This window comes from Ischnura elegans, chromosome 11 (assembly GCF_921293095.1).
Source record: "Ischnura elegans chromosome 11, ioIscEleg1.1, whole genome shotgun sequence".
In the NCBI taxonomy this organism is placed as follows: Eukaryota; Metazoa; Arthropoda; class Insecta; order Odonata; family Coenagrionidae; genus Ischnura; species Ischnura elegans.
This window is the reverse complement of record NC_060256.1, coordinates 51,698,359-51,714,514: the sequence shown is the minus strand read 5'-3', so window position 1 is coordinate 51,714,514 and position 16,156 is coordinate 51,698,359. Positions and strand designations below refer to the sequence as shown.

At 36.5% G+C, this 16,156-nt stretch overlaps 1 protein-coding gene across 1 annotated transcript in view; it reads left to right on the top strand.

Moving 5' to 3' along the window:
- The window catches only part of LOC124167633, a 795,973-nt gene that overhangs the window by 619,375 nt on the left and 160,442 nt on the right, over nt 1-16,156 (top strand). The window lies entirely within an intron of this gene.

The following is a 16,156-nucleotide window of genomic DNA, read 5'->3' as shown; positions in this document are numbered from 1 at the left end:
TTACGAATAAAAAAGTTTGCTGGCGACGATAATATTTAAATTGCGTTAATTATCTCTCTTTATAAGGCATGTTATTTTGTTAATTTTACTCTCAATAATCAGTTTTCGAGCGTATCCACAAAATGTATTTTAATTTTTATGCATTTAAAATAATTTGAATCTAGCTTTCTAGTATCGGGACGTAATTTTTAATAACTACGATTTTATCTCATCTAGGTGGCTAGTATAACCGTTTCGATTGACGTGTGAAAGAAGAGCTCCGTGGTGATGGCTTGATCTCTGCATTTTTCTCAGTTTTTCTCAGTGTTAATTGGCTTGTGGGCTAAAGTTTCGCTGCCTATCCTGCCAGGACCTTCAGGTTGAAGGAGCTGGAGAGTGGTTTGTTTCCAATCCTATGCCGTTGGCCGGCTGGTATACTCTCTTAATGTCTCTCTCACGGATGAATCTTCCCGTTACCGTTAAAGCGATATCCATCCTCTCCGTTGAAATTAAACGGAGAACTATTCGTCATCTGTGTAGAAATTCCGAAACGTCGTTGAATTTCCACAGAAGGGATGGATATCTCCTTCTCAACGCCTGGGTAAGTCTCACCATCAGAGAGAAAATCTGAGAGCAGCACCCAGACAACCTTCGGTTTATGAAAGGAAAACCCCACACCGACTATTCCGACCCGAAGATAGCCAGCAAAACTGTTATCCACAAGTCAACCGACGCGGAAGAAAACCCAAGAAAAATGCAGAGATCAAACTGATTCGATTCAAAAAATTCGCAGCCTATACTGTGCATCGTTTACGTGTATTCGTTAAGAATTATGCACTAAAATTTGCAACGCCATTACAAATATATATAATATTAGCTTTGATTATAAATAATACGTGGTATGCCTCTCACTGGACTAATGTAACAATTTGGTTCGCCAATAACCTTTTACCAGTTTTACTATGTCTTCGGAAAGTTTTTATTCGCTATCCAATTATATTAGTGCAATTTTGGTATTCTAACTACGCATTTTCCCCTAAGTTCTGCTCTCTATGAAAGGTATTTCAAATTTAATGTTAGCAATTCAAAATATAAATTTCTCTCAAAGAACCTAGTATCCATAAGCATGGTGTAATCGTTATAATAATTGTTCGTGCCTATTGTTTCCTCCCAGAGAATCAGGTGCATTGTGTGACTCATCGAATATAGTATTAACGTTTGAAATAAAATTGCGGCCCTGAATTTGACATTGAAGACATAGAGGTTAATTCATGATTTTATTCAACTTATAGGACTAATTTCAATTGCTTGCTTCAGCAGAGAAAATAATACTTCTGAAGCATTCAGGAAATGAATTAATTCAGATTATATGCCTCTATTTAAGGCTTACCCCTTTTGTTGAAATTTCGTCTCTGCCAATTTTCTCTCAGCATCGGTTTGAACGCAGAATTTAATTAAAAAGGCTTGGAGGCATTTTCTACGGCTGGCGCAAAGATGCTCCACAGTTCAAGGGATTTTTTCAACCTTTTGCCGTTTTAATATTCTCCTCTGAATATTAAACTCGACCAATTTATTAATCGCTTTTAAAGCACCCATTGAAGCAGCCGGAATCCTTGCAAGTTTGAATGTTCAATGTTATATATTCATTCTCGCGAGGCTAATTTTGGAATGTTGTATATGTTAAAGATGTTGTAAATGGCGTAGATATAATTCCTCCTGAATGCCACACCAGAATTTCAATCTACTTTCGATACAAAATGTCATCAAGATATTTTTATATTTAGAAAAGCCTGTTTTTCTTCACTTCTATATAATCTTCGGGGTTAATCACATCGGTAATCATGTGTATGAAGTCTTTAAATACGGTTATTTATCGTCCACATAAATGTTTCAAATCGCTCATATCATGGTAACCGGTAACTCATATCCTTATCTCTTCATCATTACATGCCATAATTGCCACTTGGAAATCTTGTTGTGGAATGTTATCAACATCATAACATCATAAGCAACGAGAAGGGTCTAGGAAGAGTGGGAGAAAAGAGAAGCCTCCTAAAAACCTGAAGCAGAAGACGGGACAACTTAGTTGGCCATATTTTTAGGCACGATGACCTGACGAGGACAATCGTAGAAGGGCAGGTGAAGGGAAGAAGGACAAGGGACGGCCCCGAATGAGTTACGTAGGACAGGTTACAAAGGATGTAAAAGAGAAGAAATCCGTCGCTATGTAAAGTGTAGTGGATAGGGGATAGAAATGAGGATCTGCTTCAAACCAATCTTAGGAATGTTGACTATTGATGATTATCAACATCATGGTCGACGATTACGAAAAATAATGCGAAAAGAAAGGAAAAAACGGGGAAAATGTGCATAATTATACATATAACCTAGTTTTTCACATTTTTCCAAGTCATGGGAGTTTACTAAGTACGTTGCTAATTAATGCTGTTTAGAAGAAAGTTGAGAGGATAAGAAAGTTACGAAGTTGCCTATGTTGCTTGGCTCTGTAGACATATTTTGGGCTATTTTTACTCGTATTTTTTCCTTCTTTTTGTTATCATGGAGTTGATTTGAACATTGTAGCGCTAATGATAGAATAGATATGAAGTGAGATAATTCATGACCACCACCTCTATTATAGTATTATATATAGTATGATTAGCTATTATTTTGTCAAAACATATATTTGCCTGATAGACTGATGTTGTTTTTTGTTTCTAAAATCTATATTCAACGCTATTCCTTATCCCAGAATTTGATCTTCACGTTCTATGATTAAGAATTAATAAGATTTTTATGCCTCCATAGTTGCAAAAAATATTCTCAGTCGATCAATATAGTAGTACTTAAATTCCATCTTCGATCACTTCATATCTCAAGTCCTCAAAGCTTCCAGCCTAATTCTGTAGATTACTGAAGCATAGAAGCATATATAAGTTTGTAACTCGGAGGTAAAGGGCACTATGCACGTTTTCCTAATTTTTCAGGAGAGCAGCTTTAATATTTTTTTAATTTGACCAGTAATTACTAGATGGTTAGGTTACTATACCAATTTAATTGTGATGCAAAAGCGTTGTAAACCTGTTACCTAACCTTCTAGTAATTGCTAGTTAATTTTTTTACTAATCTTAAAACTGCTCTCCTGAAAAATTATGGGTACATCTCCGAGGTACATTTTTACGAATGGTTATGCAGCCTGTATTTCTGCGTAACTGTTTATAAATATCCTAACTAGTACATACTTTGCCCACATTATTTTCCCTTCGTGACACATGTGGTGTATGTGGTAGTTGGTTCAATAAATAGGTATTAATGTCGTATGCGGCATGTAAAACCGCGTAAATCCTATAAAAAAATGATAAGTGCCTACCCTCGAAGACATGAATTGAAAGCGATATTTACTATCTTTCCGATAAAATTCAATTTTGCTTCACTTAGAGAGGCGACCATTTCTAGACCCAAAAACCTCTTCTCATAGCTGCTCCTCCTTCTACTTCCCTCCATTGGTCCATCCCTCTCGTCCGGGCATTACTTTCTCGAGTTGGATCACTGGAGGGGAGAAAATAGGAAGAAAAAAAAAGACGGCTATCTCATACGCAAGCATCAAGTCCAGTCCACCCCCGATCCTACCCCACCGCCAGGAACATGACCCCGCCTTTAGTTCACTGTATGGTTAGTGAGGCCGGGAGGAAAGAACCTCTTTTTTTTCTCTCTCCGTATCCCGACCTAGTCTTGGGATGATGGGGCCAGTGCGTTCTACGGAAGAGGCGAATTGGCCGGGGAGGAGGGGAAACAGAGGAGATGGGAAAAATAGGATGTTGGGGTACGGAAAACAAGGGTGGGTAGAAATGGATTCAGCATCGTCGGAGATGACGTTGATGGAAAGTTTTGCCACGAAGATTGGTGATGTCGATTCGGTTATAGGGTGGTTTCCTATTATTTTCTTATAGCCTAAATTGAAAGGTATTATTACTCCTGGAGTACGTATTTCACGCTTTTAGATTTTTAAATGACGAATGTCTATTTTTCGCGATTAAATGAAAAGTGAAAATTTTCAAGCGCGCGAAAACGCGACGGCTAAGTATGAATGCTGGGAAAAGCGCGTGTGACGCCATTCTGGTGCTGGCTGCCGCCGTGTGAGGCCACCTTAGTGAGAGGCTGTGATCGCCGCTACGATGCAGGCTGCTAGCAGGTAGCAGAATACCCTGCTAGCAGTTAGCACTTGGCTTAAATATGGATTATTAATACCCTATCAAGCGAAGGACCATAGGCAATTTTAATAAGTGATTATTAAGAGACGTTTCCCTGAGCTCTGTGCCACATACACGCATTTGTAATCTCAGACGATGTAAACTCCTATCTACTCGTATAGAAACTAGGTCCCTGTTACGTAACGTGGAGTGAAATCGCATGGCCGCCAATCTGGCCATTTTCAAATGAAGTTTAAATTGATCTTTAACATTGTAAACGGGGATATCCATACAAAATAATTTATATATTAGGAATACACTAATGGTGGGTAACAAATCGTAATCAATGTCTTTCCTTTTCTTTGATGAAGGAAACTACCCTATTGTCTACTCATGGTTTCCAGAGGATTTTCTGTAAGTCTTGGCAAGACTTTCACATTGCTTACACGATCTATCCCTTGTACATTCATCATTTTTCGGGAATGTAACGTTTTGAACGCTTCCCGCCTTTTTTATACTTGGCTTTCGCGGAGACTCGATAACATAAAGTAGTGAGGTAAAGACGACACATCGTTAATGCCTCACTAACATAACCCTTTTATTGCGGAGGGCTCTTACGTAGTCAATTATTTAATTTGATGTAACTTATTATATTAGGTTTTTATTTCGGTGAACTTAAAAAACATTTTGTCAATATTAACCGATTTAACCTCATCAATTTAAAAGAAAATCGCATTTGATGATGTAATAAAATAGCGTTGTATTGTTTTTTTTCATTGTTGCGATTTAGTTTCGACATTTTATTAAAATATCCGCCGCATTTCTCGACAGTACCCCGGGAAGAAGGACTTCACTAAGAGGGTCAAACAGGTACATTTCAAATAAAAGAGAGCCAAAAAAGGCATTTTACCCTTACATCAACGCTTATGTAGCAGTTTTAAGTAGATATTTATTTTTGAAGAAAGTTTTCTTGCCCTGCGCCACTCTGCTGCCCATTTCGGTTTTGCTTCTTCGCTGGTCATCCATCCATCCACTTAAGATTCAATTGGCTCTAGAATTATGCTGAATGCTGGTTTTAGATTAAATTGCTGCAACGGTTACGGAGATATGATATTATATTACTTAGCTTATTTCCTAAAAACTATTTTTCATCCGTTGCAAGACGATTTATGTCATTCGTAAATGACTTACGTATCTTGTATTTATCACGTGAAGCAGACCCTTGATTGCTTAGCTAATGTCAAGTCACCTTGGATCCTTTTTAATAAAAAATACGTGAATACATGAATGAAAAGTTGCACTTATGCTCTAGGTCCAGCCATTTTGTTCGGTTGGTTCTTTTAATTTCCTGTTTGAAATGATGATTTCGATCTTGATTTTGGAGCACCCTTTAATGGTCGACATTGTTTTTTTTTGTGATAATGTGACACGGTATTCTGAAACCTTATCCTTTCGTGCAAAAATAATAACTTATTGGGATGAAGTTTTTCTTATGAAGTCCATTTCATGAAGGCACCTAAATATTGTTTTTTTGGCTGTAAATTCAGCCAGTTTATTGCTCCTTAACCAATACACGCTTTTAAGCTTTCGTTTCCTGTAGTATTTGTTTTTTTTGGTAATTTTGTAATTATTAAAAATCGATCGTATTTGTTGACGGGCAGTAATTTGTAATGGGCAACAGCGTAGCGAGGGGGGAGGCCTTGGGGTCAGGACCCCACCAAAATATAAGTACACAAGTACTTTCCTTCGTAAAAGAAAACAAATTATTGAAAAATCGTAGATTTACAGAAGATTTAACAGATGAAGTTTTTCGATTATGAAAAGTGCTAAAATTAGTTGAAACCCCTCTACTTAGTACCCTGTTTTTCGATAATACCCCCCTCCCATGGTTTTGGACCCCTCCCAAACGTTATTCCTGAGTACTCCACCGATAATGGGGTACATAGGTTATTTAGGAGTTTTTATCACGAATTATACTATATCAAATCAAATTTTCCTATCCAGTCAGAGTTAATAATCGGAAAATTATATTTCATAGGTCCATATACCGAAGTTTTTTTGTCTATTTGAGATATTTTATTTATTTTTTAAAGTTATATCGTCGTCGTATTGTGATTAAAATCCTTGCAATCTCAGCAGGAAATCATTCACTCACAGCTGTAGAATAATTACTCATTTCACTCACGATCGTTGAACGTAATGTTGTTTCCCAGGCACCGGAGAAAATTCCTTCTCTAACGAAATTAGTAACCTTCCATGAAATACATATTAATACATACAGTTATCATTTACAATTATAATCGAGCGAGGACTTACTCAATGTAACAAATGCCATCACAGCACAAGTGTAATTACCCCATGCATATTATTTCCCCAACTATGCCCATGAAATGAAGGCTATTATAACGCTTGGGGATAGTTTTGGGGATAATATTATCTATGAGGTAACAATGTAAACCTTCTTCTGTCATGACATGTTTTAGTTTTTAAACCTGCCTGTAAATTGATGGTTCTGAATGATAATAATAAATGTTAATATGAATGTCATAGGAAGTGTCTAATTTCGTCGGAAAAAACTTGTCTCCAGTACCCGGGAAACAACATTTTACGTTGAATGAGTGGGATGAGCTATTATTTTACTGCTATGCGGGGTAGCAAATTGTCGGAATTTACTGATAGCTTTTACATTGTTTACTTATTTTTGTTAAATTGCTGTTCGAGTATTACGCGATTGAAAACTGCATTATACATTCCTGGTAAATTGCTCTGCTGGAAACATTTACTCTGCATAAAAGAATTGAAGTCACCACAAGTATTCGAAGGCCTTCCGGAAAATGGCGCAAAGTGCACAAACTTTCCGTCAATACGAGGATATTGAATTCCCGGTTTATTCATCTTTAAAAAGAATATTTCAGGCGCTCTCTTATGGCTGAAAAGGGGAGCTCTCAAGAGAAATATCTTTGGCTCATAATGTTATTCCTCGCTATTTTTTCATAGCTTATTTCCCTGAGAAAAATATGCGGACAAAGACTGTTCGGCGGCAATACTTTTTTCATCCTTCACTTTTTCCGTATCGATAAATCGTTTCGGGCTTCAAAGGGCACCTCTCTTTCTCTCTCAAGAACTTGCCCGGACCAACAGGGATTGAATCTCGTAATATTCCCTTTAAGTTTCTCGTCCTGTGTTCTCAATGGCGTCTGTATGATTCTGAGAGATGCGTCCCTACCCTATTCATTTCCCTTTTCTCTTCATATCCCAACAATCTCTCTTTTTTTCGAAGGGAAACCAGAAACCGTACCCTTATTTCCCCGTGCTTTCTCTTGAATTTACCTACCAACCCCTGCTATTCGATCATCTTTTCCCTTTTCCAGGATGTGTGTCCTGGGTTTCTCCATTCAATATTTCGCAAGTCCCCGTGAATAGTGTCGGGTAACCATTCTGGATATTTTAAGCAGTATTTTATGTGGACCCATGTTCAAATTATCAAAATTTTTGCTTTCTAAATTCGTAAGACTGGTTCTAGTTTCATAATACAAAATCACGTGTTGTATATCTTTGTGTATCTTCCTAATATAACCAATTTGTTGCATATCGTATATCCTAACAATCTCTCTCTCTCTCTATTTGAAGGGAAACCAGACCCCGAACCCTCTTACCCTTATTTCCCTGTACTTTCTCTCGAATTTACCTACCAAAACCCTGCTACTTGATCTCTTCCCTTTCTCAGGATGTGTATCCTGAACGTTCCCATTCAGTATCTTTCAAATCCCCATGAAAGGTGTCTGGTCACGATCTTGGGTATATTTCACCTAACATTTGATGTTGCCCCATAAGTATGATGTGCACATTATCCACTTTTTGCTTTCTTAGTTCGTAAGACAGGTACCAGTTTCATTATAAAACGTAACATTTGACGAAGGCCTATTTGTATGCTTTACAACTACAATTTTTGCATTCTAAGTTCGTAAGATAGGTTTCAGTTTCTAAGTACAGCGTAACATTTGATGTTGGCCTATAAGAATGAGTAACAAATTATCAAATTGTTGGTATTTAGTTTCTTAATACGGGTTCCAGTTTCATAATTCCAAAATTCCGTCCCTTATTCTAAGACGTCCTTCGCGGAATAGCGACTAAGAGGGAAACCGTATATTTTATACCGTATAGTTTATTCTTCGTCAGTGGATTAGTAAGCACGACCTCCGTGTGGCCTTGAAACATCAACACCTTTTTCCGGCTAACCCAGTCTGAGATTTGCCATGAATAAGACGGCTTGGTGGTGTAGCTGTTGGCATTTCTGACTGGTAATCGTGAGATCCGGACTCGATTTCCGACTAAGCCAAAAGATTTTTCTCCGTGGCTAATTTTATCCTTGTCGTAAGACAGGGTTCATACAGTTCAAGGAAATTATGGGAAAGCTAGGAAATTAAGGGAATTAACTCGGGCCTAAAACTCGGTGAAATTGTATTAAGATCAGGGAAAAACTTCGAATACGCTGCAAAGAGACAAAAATTCGTGAATGAATTCACGGAGGTTTATAGCGTTTGAGCGGCGATATTTGTACTTTGCTGCGCTGATGCTTATGTGGTAACGCTTTACATGTAACAGTAGAATATTGAAATTGGGGGTTTCAGTACTCATCTAAAATTGTGAAATCCTGCGCTGCCATGAAATGTTTCTTTTGAGCGAATTACTTAACTAACCTCCCATTAAAAGTATGGTCGTCTATTTAATTGAAATTTTTGTGAGAATTTGTACCAATGTTCAATGAAAACTTTCGGGCTATGTCGCCTCGTCAATTTATTGGTGGTCCCGACTTTTCCCCACCGATGCTGGTCGCTTTTTCAAGGGAATCTGATGAAGGAGGAATTTGTATTCATTGAATTTGTATTTATGAATCACTTACTACAGACATGCATCATGTCCAAGTTGGACGATTTGTCTTTTTTTATTTAAGTTGTTGCGAGGTATAGCACTAAACGTTTCCTATTAAAGGAAACATGTTATGGAAACATATGCTCGGCGTCATTAGCAACTTGAACGTTGGAAACGTTTGAGTCTTGCACCTAGCAACAACTTGAAGGAAAAAAAGAAAAATCGTTCAACCTGGAAATGTTGCCGTGCTACAGTTAGCGATTCATTAATAGGTATCCGTATCAAGGAGGAGAGGAGCGGGTGGTTGGAGGAGTAGGTTGTTTAGTGTTTTTTCAGATTACGGTTTGCCAAGTACGACTTATTTTAAGGCCGGAGTCAGTGGTAGAATTGTTTTTCTCCGCTTTTCTCATTTGAAACGTTTGGGCCACCCACACAAATTGACGCGGCGAAATAGCCCGAAAGTTTTTATTTATCATGACGAGTACCCGCGAAAGTTTTAACGAAGAATGTATGCCAAGTTTATTTTTAGATCTGTGTTGAATATTCACATGATTAAAGCCGAATGTATTAAATTTATTTGACCGCTGCCCTCATGTAACAGTCTGTTCTCATGCTAAAAACTCCTCATATTGCCCAGGAATGATTTTGGGAGTGGGTTGCGATACATTGGAGAGGTTGGTATGAGCAGGCCAATAAACTTCTTGCTCGGCTTGCTGTGAATGTTTTAGGTTCGTGAAGGCGAGTGTTGGAAATGATCTTGCTGGTCTAGCTGTGTCTGGGGTACGTGTTCTGCTCGAGTCCGACGAAGGACGACCATATACGATACTACTGCATCCTAGAGTTGCAGTCCCACCAGTTGAACCGTGGGCAGGAATCGTAAAAAGCAAGATGATACCCTAAACACAACTTTTTTTGCGCTAGGAATATGAAACTTCGCGTAAAAATTCTGAAGTAAATTGATTTTGTGTAACCTGCAGGTTTGACTCATTCCTGTGCCTGATTTTTAGCAATATATATGAGGCTATAACTGAACAAATTCCGCAAAAAAACGACCACCCTCGATTTTTTCTGAGAATTACCAGATTCAGCAAGTTGCTGTTGTTTAATTGCTTTGTTGAGCAATCTACCTTCCTGTTTTCATATATAGTTGTTTTTCATCCATTTGGTGCTTTTCAAAGGGTGTAATTAATTATTAACCGTAGATGCTTGGACTATGTTTACAGCAATTTTTTTAAGTAGTTAAGCTAGTAATTCGATACGCAGTGGTATTGCCGAAGGGAGAGGTCTGGCTTTTAATAAAAACTATGATAAAATCTTAAGTTAAAACTATGCATTCATTACGAAGAAAATTATATATCACCTGAACTATATAGCTAAATTGTTCATCACGTTCTACTTTCGATAAACCAATGCTTCCCATATATTATTCTTCGTTCTCTTTCCTTCGCCTCATTATTTTCTGTTTCTATTATATTTAAGATGACATTGGCAATTTCAAATTATTTTTCTATAATTTCCCTTTTGTTTTTGCAAAAATGGTATTTGTCCTACATAAAGGTATATTTAAAAAAATCCAAAAGTATTAGATGCATATTTGAAATATGTACGTAGGTAATTGCACTTTTAAAAAATGTTGTTTATCCATTTTTTCAACTTATTAATATATTTTAATGCTTACTCATTAAAGTAAATGTGAAAAAGTGCAATCACATTTTATTCAAGTATGTCGAATTTCCACTTCATTATGCCTGAATCAGTTGAATTTAACATCGAAAGCAATGAAAAACTATTTATAAGTGTAAATTATTACATATTAAGCTGATTTTTGTTCGCATAGAACGTTGCTTGAATGTAAAAATAACTGTCACATTTGACAAATTATTTACTCCGCTAATGAGCCGGTATATAAAATTAAATATAAAATTATTATATAGGTACATAAAAATATATATTTAATGCAGTTTAATCCTCAATCACATTATACTTTCAATCTATCAATATCCCCTTTATGGTTTTTTTTGGCCTCATGAGATTAAAATAATCGTAATATGATTTGATGGATACAAAATATCATTTATGGAGTTCATTACTGTTATTATGTATGATTTATTTCAATTTCATTCGTCATTGTAAAAACCTCTTTCAAATCTCGGTTCCCAATTTTTCTGACTTCACAATCGAGTCACAATATAATCATGGCTTACCAAATTTAAGTGGGGAAAACCCTATGCTTTTTCAGCTAGCCCATGCACATAAAAAATAACATGCTTAAATGTGATGCGATGGGAAATGAATTACAATGATGCGACTTGCCTTCATTTATGTTTTCATTAGCTCTAAAATGATATTGAACGGAGAGTATGACAATGCTGAATAAATAGCCACTTCAATTATTGTTTACTGGAAAGAGAATCCCACATTTCAATCACTTTCTCCATTTTACCCAATTTTATACTTTACTGGAGCCAACACAATTTATTTGGCTTTTAGAGGATTCTCGAATCTGTGTGAACTGTGGCATTATCGTATTTATTTTTCCAATACAACACCGGATTTGCTATTTTAAGTAAAAATTGATGTTTAAATTAGAAAATAATCTAATTATAATTCGTTGCCTCGGGCGTGGTTTCATGAAATCGACATATCATAATGCTGACGACGTGCCACGGCTAAACATAGGTCGTATAGTAAAAAATTGAAGAGGAAATACAATTTCATTTGCGAAAGTCTTGCCGAAATAAAATTCACGATCTATCCAGGGTGACATTTCTTTGAATATATTTCGTAGTTATTAAGTAGCAATAAGACTTAATTTCTAGCGATATTTACTAGCCGTGTATTTTTTCCCTCGTTATTTTAGTTGATTTGGTAACAGTTACTTAAAATAATTCAGTAAGGAATAAAACTTTGTCATTTATAAAATAATTTATTCAACTGTCACCGGTTTCGATGTATAGTGAATAATTTATTTATTATAAATACGGTATAATAAATAATATTATCACTTATTATAATAATTTATGATGAATAATTTATTGCTGAACTGGCAAGGTTTTGTTTATTCTTGATTTCCCTTAAATATCGCCTCAAACCATTGCGTTTCAAATATTTCAGTCTTTTGGTATATTTAACGATAATAGGTAACTGGATGGGGTATTTTACTTATTATTATATTTTCTATTGTTAAGTGGCTCTTAATTCTTGTTTGTAGTAGATACCATCACTCAAAACGCTTTAGTGGCTGTTATTAATTTCTTTTTGTATGCATTCACCCGATTTTCACTTCCAACCTTGAAATTTTGTCGATTTTTCTCATATATCCTGGTGACATTAACGTAAAATAAAACACTCTTGTTGTATCTTTTGCGGAAATATATAACTGAAATGAGTGTTCTTAAAGTGGCTCTTAATTCTTGTTTTTAGTATAAATAATCCCACAAAGCGCTTTAGTGGCTGTTATTAATTTCTTAATGTACTTTCTTTTCACTGCCATTCACCACCCATCCTTGAAATTTAGTTGGTTTTTCTCATTTATCCTGGTGACAGTTTAATAAAATGATGTACTTTTGTTGTATCTTTTGCGAAAATAGGTAACTGAAAAAAGTATTTTGTAAGTGGCTCTTAATTCTTGTCTTGAGTAGAAACCATCACTCAAAGCGCTTTAGTGGCTGTTATTAATTTCTTAGCGTAGGAAAGGTCCCTTGTCTTCCGACCATCCCCAAAGCAGCTGAAGGAATGAATAAGGCCAATAATCGATATATCTCCCCTCGTTCCTTCGTATTTCCAGTTCGATGAATCCCATCTTTTTCATCCCATTTTCCCCATCTTTCTCGGCTTTTCTGTTTCCCTTCCCTTCACGATCTAATCCATCCTCTTCCATTCCATTTTCTTCAATCTTTCCCCCATCCCGGGGAGAACGGAAATAAATCGTCCTGTCATTTTCATCTACATACTATCCGTCGAGGCGTTTTAAGAGTGTGTGGCATGGGGTGCCAGCGTACCGTGAGCGTTATAGGACCGTGGCAATGGGAAGACAGGGTTGGAAAAGCACTCTATGTGTCATGTTTTCTGACTGCCCGTCTCTTGATGTCTCATTCTCTTTCACTAGTGGCATTTGATTAATTCCCGTATGAGAATTAACGCTAGAAATACCGGACTTGACAGCCCTCCTAGAACTACCGAATGGAGTCATACTGACTCCTACCTTATCATTGTATGTTTTTGCTGATTTTTGACGATGATTTCGGCTTTTATAGTTGCATTACTGAAGATAATTATTTTTGTTTACGATTTTAATATTTAAACTGTAGTTTTAACAAAAAATGATAAATTTTTTAAAATGCAAGATTCGAAAGTATCGCTGTATGCGAAATTCTAAAGTAATCAGGCGATCGCGTATGTCTCGAGGAGTCAAAATGACTCCATCGGTAGTTACAGTGTTAATGTTTCTTATTTTGTATTATCTCATCAGCTATATCAATGCGCGTACCCTTGGCTAGCGTTCATCGGTCTCAGGAATTGGGTTTATTATTGTTATCACAGTGGAACTTGGATAATTCCACCATCAAGGGACCAGTTAAAAACTTCACATCATCCAAAAAGTCGAATTAAAGGAGTCCTTAATAAATAGGTCCAAAAAAATAAAATTCCTATTTCCAATCAAAACTCTTTGTTGAGTTGACACTCTTGGAGAATAAATACTTTGATTAACGCCTACGAACAAGATTAAAGTAACCTTAAAACAGAAATATTTATTTCAACAAACTACGAAGTTGGTTTGGAACGGTCGGCGCGGCGGGCGGGAGGGAAAGGTTGTGTCATTATAAAATCTGCGCTGGCACGCATTTTGTCTAACACAAGCCTTTTGACAATAGCGTTAGTAAAGCATATTTTCCGATGGATTTACAATTATTTTGATTCAAACATATTGTTGATGCAATTCTTTTTTTCGGAGATTATAATTTATATCTTAATTTGACTCACCAATGTAAAATCAATCACATCAATCCAAAATATAATTCGAATTATCTACGATTTTTTTTAGCGTTGTTTGAATGCAAAATGCTAGGGACCTAGAGAAATGTTCTAATCAAAGAATATTTCGAATTATAGAAGTTCGAATTATCCAGGTTCCAATGTATTATAATGATTATTATTGTTATTTGAGTTATGATATTTGTATTTATACGTAAATATCTATGATGTAAAGCATGATATATTTTAAAGTGAATTAATATCGGTTTTATGCAATGGTTTACTCAGGATGCAGATGATGTGGATTGCGTATCGTTCATATATATTTATAAGTATCACCGGGAAATTTACGTTATGTATGTGACATTATTATTTGTATTTCAACTTTAATATGCTATTCATTCACTGATCTTATGCATGTTACAAGTGAAAACATTTTCTATCCTGGAAACCACTCACAAGTCCAATCGTTTTATGGGGCTGGTTAAAGGTGATGTTTATATAATTAATATTTCAATTGAAACTTCATTCTGTAATTTGAATTGAATGAATAGTTATTATTAAATCATCATCGACTTTTTGCGCTTTCTCAGCTGGTTTACTCCTGAAAATATTCACCCAATCCAGAGATAAATTAGGTTTAGGCTGGGATGTTAATAAGGAAGAGAATTCACCCTTTACTCAAGGGTGAATGATCATTGTCCTATCATACCCGGTCCAGGAATCCCCTAACAAACTCGCAAGGCAGTTTTACTTTAGTTTGTTGGAAAACTACAGACTTGCCAGATGCGCTGTTGCCGGATGCTCGGGGCAAGGACAAGGGCAAATGCAGGCGAAGCATTAGAAGTCATGAGTTGTCCAGTGCATCCGGCAACAGGGCAAACTCGCAGCCAATCGGAGTGCTGGACACAACGTTTCTGTAGTTTAAAAATAGATCTTTTTCAATCTAAACATTTTCGGTAATTTTGATTCTTACTAGTACCAGATATCCAGGGTTAAGATTGGCATAATATTTTTTCACCTTGTATAAGCCATAACTATTTTCCCTTTCATTAATGTGGAAGTATAATTTGAAAGTATGCGTAACATTTTTATGTCCATGTGATGTGCATGAGGGATTCCGCTTGCATTCTGCATCCTGGTGATTGATCACCCCCTGCCAAACACCCTAGAGGTGGCTCGCAGGGTATAATATAGATGCATAACCCGACGGCACTAAGAGGGTAAGTAGGAAATTGGTTATATGACTTTGAATTCAACCAAAAACTCGGGAAAATAAATTTCTTTTAATGGAAATTTTCAGGGAAAACATTTAGGACGAGAAAAATGACGATAAAATGAGCTATTCAACCCACAGAAAAAATATTTTTCCTATCGATGTACACATACTCTTCCTTCAAAGGTTCCTTCTCTTTCTTGCTTCCTGGAAACCATCCCTCTTCCATTTCTCCTCCCCCCGCCCTCCGTCCTGACCACATTCAAAAGAGTCAATCATGCATCCTGAATGGGCCTGGGCGATTTATTTCCCCTTCCTCGCCATTCAGAGCCGCTATTGACACGACCAGACTCGTGGAATAGGATGGGTTGGAGTGGGGATGGAAAAACGGATGGATGAGACACATGATGAGGAAAATATGGAGGGCCGAGAAACATAATGTTGTGAGTCAATTTTTGTTGACTTTAGATATATCAATGACAACTAACTCCAAAATAGTCTTTATCTACCTGGTAACCTAATGGTGTATGCCATAGTTACTCTTGTCACCGCCAGGTAACATGCTGGGAGATTAACCCTCATATGGATTCTCTGCGCCTTAGCGGCGCTCGTGGTTTTAAAAGTGGTGTAAAAATTTTCCTTTCCATTGGATCATTCTGAAATTTTCAGTAGTCTATTTTTTCTGCCTTTTTCGTCTTCGTATAAAATTTTGTTAGCATAGTGTCGATAGTTTACATTTTATTGGCCTCTAATGGAAAAAGTTACGTCGTTGGATTTTCGGCGCCGCTGCGGCGCTCAGTATTTCCTCGTCGCTACGTCATTGACTGCACTCCTAATGTTAATGTCAAATCATTTATGTTTCGTATGAAATGCTATAATATATTTATTATCATATTATTTATATTTTTAAACATTATAAACAAAA